Below are 12861 nucleotides of genomic sequence, written 5' to 3'. Positions count from 1 at the left end.
AATGCGCCGCCGGCTAAGCGTGCGTACACCGGCCCCCACCCACTCTGTGCTACATGTTCTTATCATCACCCGGTGGGTGTGGCCTGCCGTTACTGTGCCCACTGCAACGTTTACGAGCATTTCACTGCGAATTGCCGCTATGGTCCTCGTCAAACGCAAGCTCAAGCCGCTGTTAACCAAGCCCTGCTACCTGCTCCTCAAGCTCCTCAAGCTGCACAGGCCCCGGCAAACAATGTTCGGACCTGCTTTGCATGTGGTGACCCTAACCACTTCGCAAACCGGTGCCCGAACAGAGTGGTGAAACAAGAAGCTCAACAACCCCAGCAACAACAACAACAGCCTCAACAACAAGCCGCTCACGCCAGAACTTTCAACATCAACGCACGCCAGGCTCAAGCTGATAACAACGTGGTCAATGGTACGTTCCTTGTGAATGGTATATATGCATCATGTTTGTTTGATACTGGAGCCGATAACTGCTTTGTGTCATTTGAGTTTGAGAAACTTCTTAGACGTAAGCGCTCTTATCTTTCGTCACCCTTCGAAGTAGAAGTCGCTACCGGAAGAACCATTGCTGTCAATTCTGTGCTCCGTGATTGTACTCTCAAGCTCAACAATCATATATTCCCGATTAATCTCATTCCAATGCAGCTCGGAAGTTTCGATGTCATAGTAGGCATGGACTTTCTTCGTGAAAACCATGCTGAAGTTGTGTGTTCCGACAAGATGATTCGTTTTGTGCTAGCTAGTGGTGATATTCTATGTGTTTATGGTGAAACTACTGCAAAAGATCTCAAGCTCATGTCCTGTCTTCAAGCTCGCAAATATCTCCGCAAGGAATATCGAGCCTTCTTGGCCAACATTGTTGTAGCAGAGACGGACAAGAAAAGGAAAGTTGAAGTCAAGGATGTCCCCGTTGTCCGAGAATTTCCTCAGGTGTTCCCTGATGATCTTCCTGGATTACCTCCAAGTCGTGATATCGACTTTCGAATCGACCTTATTCCAGGAGCCAACCCAGTGGCCAAAGCTCCGTATCGACTCGCTCCATCTGAGATGCGAGAACTCTCAAACCAACTCCAAGAGTTACTTGAAAAAGGCTTCATTCGCCCGAGCACTTCTCCATGGGGCGCACCAGTCCTTTTCGTCAAAAAGAAGGACGGGTCGTTCCGAATGTGCATCGATTACCGGGAATTGAACAAGCTGACCATCAAGAACCGATACCCCTTACCAAGAATCGATGATCTGTTTGACCAGTTACAAGGTGCTCAGTGTTTCTCCAAGATTGATCTACGTTCAGGCTACCATCAGTTGCGGATTCAAGAGGAAGACATACCCAAAACCGCTTTTCGAACCCGATACGGCCACTACGAATTTGTTGTCATGCCTTTTGGTTTGACCAACGCACCCGCGGTCTTTATGGATCTGATGAATCGCGTGTGTAAACCGTTCTTAGACCGTTTCGTCATTGTATTTATCGACGATGTCCTGATCTATTCCAGATCGAGGGCCGAACATGCGCAGCATTTGCGATTGGTTCTCGAGTTGCTTCAGGGAAACCAACTCTACGCCAAGTTCTCCAAGTGTGAGTTCTGGTTGGAGGAAGTTCAATTTCTGGGTCACATTGTGAATAGTCGGGGGATACACGTTGATCCTGCAAAGATTGAGGCAGTCAAGGGATGGGTTACGCCAAGGAATCCGTCAGAAGTTCGCTCTTTTCTCGGATTAGCTGGTTACTACCGGCGATTCATCGAAGGATTCTCAAAGATTGCTGTACCGCTTACCTCCCTTACTCATAAAGACAAGCCTTTTGTGTGGGGAACCGCGCAGGAGACTGCTTTCCAAACCCTCAAACACATGCTGTGCCATGCACCAGTTCTTACACTGCCGGACGGAAGCGATGACTTCGTTGTCTATTGTGATGCTTCAAACCTTGGACTTGGCTGTGTTCTCATGCAACGAGACAAGGTTATAGCTTACGCATCTCGACAGCTCAAAATCCACGAGAAAAACTATACAACCCATGACCTTGAGCTAGGCGCAGTTGTCTTTGCCTTAAAGATTTGGCGACACTACCTGTATGGTACAAAGTGTACGATCTTCACCGATCACAAGAGCCTACAACATATCTTTAACCAGAGAGAACTCAATATGCGTCAACGCCGATGGGTAGAACTTCTCAACGATTACGACTGTGAGATCCGTTATCACCCAGGCAAGGCGAATGTAGTTGCAGACGCCCTCAGCAGAAAGAATTACGTGATAGGTGTTCGAAACATCCAGGCTCAGTATAACCTCGAAGCTCTCATCCGCGAAGCACAACACGCTTGCTTTAACGAACGTACGTTGAAGAAAGAACGAATCTATCACGATGGAACTCAGCTCGTGAGCAAAGCCAACGGGATATTCTATTATCTGGACCGAATCTGGGTTCCGAGGAGGACAGATTTGCGAAAGATCATCATGAACGAAGCCCACAAATCCCGATATTCCATTCATCCCGGTGCGGACAAAATGTACCAGGACCTTCGCTACAAGTACTGGTGGCCTGGGATGAAAAGGGATATTGCTCTATATGTTGGTAGCTGTTTAACTTGTGCAAGAGTCAAGGCTGAACACCAAAGACCTTCAGGCTTACTCGAACAACCGCCGATACCCGTATGGAAGTGGGAAAGCATAGCTATGGATTTCATAACTAAGCTTCCGACCACGCCATCAGGTCACGACAGTATTTGGGTTATAGTCGACCGTCTAACCAAATCAGCCCACTTTCTGCCTATACGAGAAGACTATAAGGTGGCCAAGCTAGCCCAAATCTACACCGACGAGATCATTAAGAATCATGGTACGCCTCGAGACATCATTTCTGATCGCGATGCTCGGTTTACATCGAGATTGTGGGAAAATTTTCAAGCAGCTCTTGGTACGACGCTGAATTTGAGTACCGCATTCCACCCGCAAACCGACGGGCAGACGGAAAGAACGATTCGTACTATTGAAGACATGCTCCGTGCGTGTGTTATCGATTTTGGTGGTAGTTGGAGCAAACACCTACCGTTGGTCGAATTTTCGTACAATAATAGCTATCACTCCAGCATCGAAATGGCACCTTTCGAAGCCTTGTATGGTAGGAGATGTCGCTCGCCTATTGTATGGCACGAGGTCGGTCATTCACAATTGACTGGGCCCGAGATTCTGCAAGAAACGACTGACAAGATCCACCAGATAAAGGAAAACTTGGTAAAGGCCCGGGACAGACAAAAGATGTACGCCGATAAACGACGCAGGCCCCGCGAATTTGCAGTTGGCGACTACGTGCTCCTAAAGGTATCACCTTGGAAGGGAGTAGTCCGATTCGGCAAAAGAGGGAAACTTGCGCCTCGATTTGTTGGACCTTTTAAGATTCTGGAAAGGATCGGTAAAGTTGCCTACAAACTCGAATTACCGGAGGAACTCAGCAATGTCCACCCGACTTTCCATATTTCAAACCTTCGAAAATGCGTAGCCGACCACGACGCAATAATACCACTCGACGATCTTCAGGTCAATGAGACGCTACACTTCGTGGAAAAGCCTGTCGAAATCATGGACCGACAGACCAAGCAACTCAGACGCTCTCGCATTCCTATTGTAAAGGTACGATGGGAAGGCAAACGAGGCGCGGAGTTCACTTGGGAACTCGAAAGCGACATGAAGGCCAAGTACCCGCAGTTGTTCAGATAGATCTGAAGCATCAAATTGGTAAAATCACATGGCGATGTACGGTTCTCGGCCTAATTTCGGGACGAAATTCCCTAAAGGAGGGGAGACTGTAACACCCCGTGTTTTCCCAAAAGTCAAAGTCAAAGTCAAGAGTTGACTGTTATTGGAATTAAAGATCAATAAAGAATAATTTCATTTTAGTTTCATTTTGATTTTCATATTATTTGGAGTAAGTGTTGTATAATCAAACTAATCGACCGATAATCGAACTGTGAATCAACGACCGACTGTGAATGATAGGAAGTAACAATGCAATAAAGCTAGTCAATCAATAATCAAGCTAATCAAATCAATCATCAAACTCAAGTGTGGGGATTTTAGTACTTTTTATACGTGTGTGTGTGCCTTATGTGTTACTTGTGCATGTTTACTTTTATGTTAAAGTGTGTGGTGAATCAATCAAATCAACCAAGACTCAAAGGTGAATCAAACTCAATGGAAATCGAACCCGAAATGGTTGTAAGGATGCTCGTATGTTAGATATAGTAGTTGAGACTAAAAGTAATTTGATTAGGAATTCTATCATCCTCAAATCATCGTTCATCGAAGTCGAAATATCGAAAATCGTCGCGAAACACTCAAAAACCAGGCAAGCCGATCGAACAGGGCAACCTGATCGAACAGGCTAGCCGATCGAACAGGCTGTTCGATCGGACAGCCGCTCGATCAGGGATGCTGTTCGATCAGCTGACCCTTTCCTCTTTTGGAAGCCTATAAATAGGGCTGTCCTTGTCAAACTTTCCACTTTTGGAAAGCTCTGACCGACCAGCCTCTTCTTCTCACTAAATCTCAGATTTCTCTCAAACCGGTAAGTATTTCGCTCTAATCCTTGTACGTTTTTGTTCATTAATCGATTCTACATCTTTCTATCTTTCAAAACTTGGATTTCATCCAAGGAATCACCAAGATCTAGGTGTTCTTGGGTGATGTCATCATGTGTTCTTCAAGAACACTAAGTTTTGGCATCATTCCACCATGAATAACTCAGATCTAACCGATTTCCACATAAATAACCTAAAATCTACCAAAGATCTTAACATTTCACGGTGGAAAAGGATTGGAAGATGGGTTTTCATCTATCTTTCAACTCTTTTACACTCAAAAAGGTGAAAACGAGACTTGAACCGATTTACAAATCAACCTAAACAGACACATGGTTCAAGATTCGGGTTCTACCGAGAGATATACCGATTTCGGGTTGAACGTTAAACTTGGGTTCCAAACCGTCTCTGACCGAGCTTGGGTGATTCCTGCTCGAGTCAGTGGGCTAAGTGGGGACTTCAGTTTTGTGGTTCAACTCGTAGTCAAAATATCTCTAAAACATCAACAATTAACGGGAATAACCAAGTGTTAAGTGATAGGTTAACCGAATCGAGAAGCTGGCCGAACGGCTAGGCTGTTCGATCGAACAGCCCAACCGAACGACTATGCCAGCCGATCGACTAGGCTAACCGATCGACTAGCACTTAGTCCCCCAAACTCACAAGTGTAGTTTTGACGAAGTGATGTTCGATCGATCGAGCCACTCGATTGTAAACATTACTCATCGAATCATGAGATACTACACTTCAACACTTAGACTCTTCGAAACATTGGAATGTCACCCGATCGAGCATGCCAACCGATCGAGTGACATATTTGAAAACAATGAAGTGCTAGCCGATCGGTTGGGCTAACCGATCGAACAGCCCGTTCGATCGGCCAACTTGAAAGGTAGTACAAACCATCATACACAAACACATCCTTCACATCAAAGGAAGAAACAATCCACTTGAAGGAACCAGCCGATCGAGCCAGCCGGCCGATCGAATGGATGTTCGAACGGACTTTCAAACCAATCGAACAGCCCACTCGATCGAACTGCTGTCCGATCGAATGGCCTACTCGATCCAAGTACATTGTTTACTTTTCCGCGTTACTCATCGTTGTGTTATCAAACTATTCAGGCTAACCTATTCTCAGTGCTCCTCTCAATCCACGATCAACCACTGTGAGTATACTCGATCCCTTTTTGCTTTCAGCACTTTTGGGTGTTACATACGTAATCTATCAAATTCACAAACAACACAAACTATTTGAACGCTAACCTACTTGCATGTATTACTTGTCTAAATGATTGCTGTTTATTATGTTTACACGTGGAGTGCTATCTACCTGCTTTAGCAACGTAGTACTATAGTTTGGACTCAGCACCCGTTCACACGGGGGTTGCTAAGGACAATTACTTGCATGGATTACGGTGGTAATCATGTATTGCGAACTGTCTCGGACAGTCAACTCGAAGTCATTGGTATCGATGGTCCCATGTTGATAATTTACATGCATCGTTTGCCCTTGTGTACGTGCTTGGTTATGCGTAAACTTTTCGAACTTTATATGCTATATCAAACTTGTGTACTCACCTTTACATTATATGTATTGACTTTTATTTTAACGTATGTGACAGGTGTTTAAGCTACTAGCGTGCTAGGGAAGCGAGGCAATAATAAGCTTCTAGGAGCCTGTGACCTTAGGACAGTGTCCACATACCTGCTCCAGGGCCATAATTATCTGTAGATCTTGTACTGGCACCTGTAGTCAGTAAGATCTACAGTTAGCCGTCTAGAGGTCTTAAGACAATATTTAATTCGGTCTGTAATAATTAAGAATTTGAGTTGTCGGAACAGTTCCCATATTGTTTAGTTGATTTCTATGATAACTTGTTATTATTTGGGACACGGTATGGGAGGTGTTATATAACTGAATTGTATGATAGTTGTTATGGAAACTTCTGAACAATCTGTTTCGCTCAGTGCCACGCCCCGATGATTCCGCCATCGGTTGGGGTGTGACATGCTCCTCTACATACGAACACGTAAGTCGCCATGTGCGCAAGCTTTTTTACATACTAGTACGTCGGCCTCCATACGAGTCTAATGTTCTACATACGATCATCTCAGTCTCCATCCGAGCTTAACGCCCCACACATGAGCACGCCATTCTCCAGGCGAATTTGCTACTACACATGCAAGCATGCTAATCTCCATGCGGCCCTACTGCCTTTACATACGAGTGTGTATGCCATCCCCGCTCATGCTTAGCCATATATGAAAACGCTCACAACACGTAAACCGTGATACAAATGCACACACCACTTTGGGTATACGCAAAAACACATTGGCTAAAATAAAGTTTCGTTTACACCTACAATCTTCAAGACAAGCCACATCTCCTTGCTTCACGCCACATTGTTGTTGTGGCACAGAGGAAGATTGGCGCAGGCTCGGGTTTCCACTTCATTATCTTAACGCAACTTTATGCCAATTCTCATTCGCGATAACCTGACTCAAAGTGGATTAACACGTGCAAATATTGTAGACAACAGTTTAAAAAGATTTAAACACCAAGTATATGTATTCCATAAAGTTAAACATGCGCGCGCCTTGCGTTAACCAACAGAAGTCACACCCAAAGGGTGAATATTCTACAGAAGCCACACGACCGTGCGCGGACCGCTAAAGCCGGGCCACACTCAAAAATCATCCGAAGGGACGATACTCATCTAGTCCAGAATTCCACCCACTTGCCATCCGTTGTTAAAGCACTGGATCGATGACAAACATCAAACATTGCACTTGATTCAAGACATGAAGAACAAAATATGAACAAGATAGAAATATGTAGAAGATGAATCTCTTTATTGATGAATCAGTCATCACAGATTACACAAACCAAAGGAGTATACATCATCTACAAGCTGGTTTAGATCACAAAGATCTAAACCTAGCTTTCTCTCACTAACACATAGTCTCCCTCTCTCTCTAGAATACATACAGTGATGGAGAATGGATGGGATCTTGTGAGAGGTGCACCAAGCACTCAAAGGGTTTTTCTTGTTGTGTATATCTGTGCCCTAATCCTATACAACACATATATATAGACTAGGGACTAAAGCTCGGACAAACCAATCTACACTAAAACCAAACCCCTGACCAAAATTCTTAGACAGAAACTTGGACAACTTGTCCAAGGATAAACCTTGGACTAAGTTTCAAGACATGTACAATAAAGACCCTAACAATTGGAAGGAATGCACTTTTCACCAAAGTGCATTAACAAACTCCCCCTTGATCAGTGCATGGTCTTCACGTGGTCTTGAATTCTTCATTATCGTTGACTTTAACTTGGACTTCTTCTTTGGTTGACCAGAACTTGTAACATCCGTAAAAAAAAACGGATATCCTAAAATCCGACCCGTTTGAAATTTGTTTTGAGTTTTACCTTATTTGATTATTAAAAAAAACATGTTTAGTTGTTTAAAATATGAACACATTATGACTAAAACTTAACAAAATTAAATAAAAAAAAAAGGTCTTTTGGTGCATTTTGCTGAAACTTGAAATGCTCTTGTCTAAACAGAATAACTAACCGATGTGTTTGTCCTATTTATATTCATTATACATAATAGTTTAATGGGTCTCCATTAGAATGTCTATATATTAATGTTAATGTTAAAGTTAATAATCGAATAGAAAGCATAAATAAATAAGCTATGTGTTAATGGAGAATGAGCATAGTTGACTTTCTTTTGAAACAAAAACTGCCGCCCAAATTCCCAGCTCTTAAACAACGCGGCTTGCTTTCAAAACATGCTGATTTTTCGTGACATGTCAGTGATTGAAGTTTCCATTCTTATGTTAATCAACGAACCTAGACGCATTCTTAATCGGATTTCGCTATACCGTGTTTCGGAAACTTCCGCAAATTTCGAACAAGATTGTCGGACGCGTTTTGAGTAAACCTCAACCTCTTCGCCTATAAATCGAAGCACTCGGCTCCTGTGATCGTTACATCCCCATCGCTCACACCATCTTTTCTTCACCACAATAACATCTCGACACCACCACAACCTCTTTGCCAATACCTTTGAACCTTGTCGGAGGCAGCTAGTCGTCACCGGAGAGGAACCGATGTTGCCAGACTCGCCGGAGAAACCCGTAAACCATCGGAGTTCAGTCGGGGAACCAAGCTCGCCAAAGTTCACGTCACGAGTCGTCACCTTTCGGTACATCTTCCTGTCAAAACAACTCGTTTTGTTTTATTGATTCACATATACAAAATCTGCTGTTATTGAATCTTAAGTAATAAAAGAAAACGATACGAGTTCACGTCCGTTAATGTTCGGTACAATCTTAAATATTTTTTTTGATCGATTCCTTTTGTTTTGTTTTTGTTTTTTTTAAGATACAATCCTCTGATTGAATAGTAAACAACTACAACAGTTATCAATTATGTTAGTTCATGTTCATGTCATGGGTTTATGATTTTGTTGAATGAAGAAAGAAGACGGCCTTGGTCGGCGCTTAAAACAATTAAAAATCTAAACATTTCAAATTGGTAATCATAGTCCAGTGGTTGTAAACATTCCATAGTATATAAAGGATCCGAGTTCAACCCGGCTCCCTCTCGGGTCTGGATATTTCTTTTTTACTTCCTTTTGATATAATTTGGCTGATGTAAGCTTAAAAACTTTTTTTTTTACTGTTTCACTTCTTAAACAAAATTTTCCTTTTGTTATAACCATAGAAATCCACTTCAGTTATATTTTTTTCCCTTTTTACTCCTTTTTACCTTATCTTTATCATTTCACACGTTATAACTTAAACTTGTGAAATAATATAATTAACCAACAAATTTTAGACCCTTTAATTTTAATTTATGTTAAACCCTTTTATATTGTTTATGTTATAATATAATGTGATAAAAGAAAATAATTAAATAAATAAAATATCTAATTAAGCAAATTGTAAACTTTAAAAATCATATTTAATCTACAACTTTAAACAAGTTTGTTATTTTAAATATCTAGGTTAACCTCTCACGTTCGTCCTTTTGGATTTATTTACTCGTGCGTTATTACAAGAAATCGCAACGCAATCTAAGGTGAGTATACTCGATCCCATTTTCGTTTTAAACACTTTGGGTGCAACATGTATTTCATATTCAAATTACACCACACTTGAAACTTGTTACATTCACACTCTATCCACATTTAAACACGAAACATTTTACTGCTTGTTAATCTCATATGCTATGCAAGTTGATCGTATAACACAAGTTGATCGTGTAACACAAGTTGATCGTGTAACACAAGTTGATCGTATAACACAAGTTGATCGTATAACACAAGTTGATCGTATAACACAAGTTGATCGTATAACACAAGTTGATCGTATAAAACAAGTGGATCGTATAAAACAAGTTGAACGTGTTAACCTCCCGCTAGTCTATTGGGAAAGGCAAAGTGGATCATGTTATTCGTGTTGGATATGAGTATTTAAACATTTTATTCTACTATGCTATGTATCAAACTTGTATACTCGCCAACATTTTGTTGATGTTATTTTAATACATGTTGCAGGTTGATAGATGAAAAATTCAAGAATCCAGTTAGGGTGGATTAGAAACACACCTAGAAATAAACTATGTTGGAATCTTGTTTTGTTTATTTGAACAATGTATGACATTTTAGCATTTATGAAATTGAATTTAAATTATATTGTCACATTTAGTGTTATGTTGTTTTGAGCAATTTGTTCGTCTCATCCCGATGTTTCCGCCATCGGTTGGGGTGTGACAGAACTGATAAGCGACAGTTACCCTGCAGGAACTGCACTTACATCCGCGCGTGGGAGCAACACTGGACTAGGGGGACCTGAAGTGGTATGGTCCCAAATGCTGCATCAATCATACGCACGTTGGACCCTAACCACACTCAACCATCAAAACTCAGCCAGTTCCAAGACTCGTGCACAAGACCTAACCACGTACGCACAACCTTAACAAGCTCATGGTAATGCGCCAGTACAAACAGCAACTGACTGCAGCCAATCAGCATGCGCCAGGTTTGACCAACCAATTTCCACGACGAACAATCGTGGGATATTCACTGTTATATTATCTCTACTCGCAACATGGCCAGCAAAGCTCTCGCGCCTCGGCGACAGGTAAACATAGAATTAATAATCCTCATTTTCCCAACACTCCTAATAAGTCTAGTGCTCCTCTCAGCGCTTGCACTCGTGAGCAACACTAGACTGGGGGACTTGTAGAGGTATGGTATTGGACCCGACCCGAGCGGTCAGACTTTCCCGTTACTTATTGCCTTTATATTAATTATTTATTATTGTGCTGACTAACCTAATCCGCGAAGCCTAGCGCGTTGTAGTTTACACTACACTAGGTTGTGGGCTTGTAGAGATAACCCCTAACTGGGCCTGGCCCATTGAGGTTAGGGGAGGCCCATATCCCCTATATAAAGAGGTGTTCACCTCATTATTAGGGCACAGGATATGGAGCCGTCACACTTTTGTTACTGGAAACAGGGGATTCTTTCCCCTACCGGTCATCTCTACCGCTCCACTTTATTGTTTTCTCCATTGCAGATCTAGGTCCAAGAGGAAGAACAAGGTGTGATTCTTCACCCTCATGGAGAAAGCGGTCCAATCATCCCGGCGGTGATTCCGTGTTTCAACATCTTTAAATTTTATTTTAGATATTCAACTATTATTCATTTATAAACGTTCTGTAACTAATTATTCAATTAAATATTAAATAACTTTATGAACGTTCTGTAAGTAATTATTCATCATATTATTTATTCTTTAACTTGTCTTTATAAAGTAAATAATTTTAAAAATTCTCGTTAAAAAATTGTAAGTTACTATATGTCTCTTTTTAATCCCTTTGTAAATATTATTTATTAGTATAATGAATTGTTTTTTTTTTCACTGAAATTTAAAAAGAGTAGAAAATTGTATTTTCTATTTTTTTTGAAAATAATATCAAACAAAACTCCGACCCTTTTTTTCTTTCTGGTTGCCGGAAACATGGCCAGAGAAGCAGCGCCTTTGATACTATTACGTCAAAAAAAATAAGATTAAGACTATGATGAATTCGTTACGTTTAAAACAAATGACTAACACATTAAAAAAACAAATGAAGGTTAACCAAAACAAATTAAAATTAAGATTTAACTAATACAAATAAAGTTTAACCGAAACAAATTACAACTGAAGTTTTAGTTAGAATACATACCAAGAACAACTATGATGAAAATCAAAGTTGAAAAAAATTGTTTCTTCAAGCTCTCTCTTAATCTCAGTTTTTTTTTCTTCAATAGAATTGTGTACGTATATACCTAAATATTCAAACTATGGCAACTAGATAAACCCCTAGAAAAATAGGGATATTTCCTAACACAAATTTTCAAAAATTAGAAAATACAAGGGTTGATTGTATTTATTTACAAACTTCAGGTGGGGAGTGCAACCAGTAAAATTTAAAAAACTGGGAGTGCATTTAGAAACACCCTAAACAACAATGTATGTATGTTTTGAGTTAATTATATGTTGACCCGAATAAAACTTTTGTTATCAGTTCAAAAAAGATTGTGCAGAAAACCAACATGTTTTTGTCTCTTTTGCCTTTGACACATTTGGCTCCCTAGCGCCAGAAGCTATCCAATTCCTGACCAGGGTCCAACAGGTCATCCACAACAATTGTTCAGCCTCAGGGGGACAGGGTTTTGTCTTTGGTAGATTAGACTATGGGGTATGGGGCGGGGGTTGGGTACAAACGCCCACGTCACCACCCCGGGTGGGCTTGGGTTTGGGCGTGGCCCCTTGGGCGGGGGTTTCAGCCTGGGCATTGGGCGGGCCTACCCACATGACATGGCTGAACCTCATTGGCCAAGAGCATTGGCCTTTAAAATTTGCTTTTTTCCACGCCACCCAACCCGCGCCCCACCATATCCCTTTGAAATTGGGCTTTTGGTCTTGGGTGCCCCATAGTCCACGTGTCGCACCATGCCCTCAACCCACGCCTAGGGGTGCAAACGAGCCGAGCGGCTCGCGAGCTACACGAGATCGGCTCGAGAAAAAGCTCAAAATGAGCCGAGCCGAGCTTGAGCCTCAAAACAAAGCTCGTTTATTTATCGAGCCCGAGCTCGAGCCTCACATGTGAAGCTCGTTAGGCTCGTCGAGCCTTATCGAGCCTTAGTGTAAACGGGCTGAGCTTATTTAAACTTGTTTACAAGCTGACTTCGAACCTAAAAATAAGCTT

General features: G+C 41.7%; 1 long non-coding RNA gene across 2 annotated transcripts; it reads left to right on the top strand.

The window, feature by feature from the left end:
• The first annotated feature begins 8280 nt into the window (after positions 1–8280).
• On the top strand, positions 8281–11385 carry LOC110864222. Of its 2 annotated transcripts, none has more exons than XR_002549735.2 (3): positions 8281–8803; positions 9608–9681; positions 10160–10298. It is a non-coding gene; the product is annotated as an uncharacterized LOC110864222 (long non-coding RNA). The 2 variants fall into 2 exon arrangements; XR_004860937.1 differs by lacking the exon at positions 10160–10298 and adding an exon at positions 10406–11385 and having other exon boundaries at positions 8282–8803.
• Positions 11386–12861: the final 1476 nt, after the last annotated feature.

The sequence above is a fragment of the Helianthus annuus genome, chromosome 6 (assembly GCF_002127325.2).
Source record: "Helianthus annuus cultivar XRQ/B chromosome 6, HanXRQr2.0-SUNRISE, whole genome shotgun sequence".
NCBI classification, from domain to species: Eukaryota; Viridiplantae; Streptophyta; class Magnoliopsida; order Asterales; family Asteraceae; genus Helianthus; species Helianthus annuus.
This window is presented reverse-complemented; position numbering and strand designations above follow the sequence as displayed.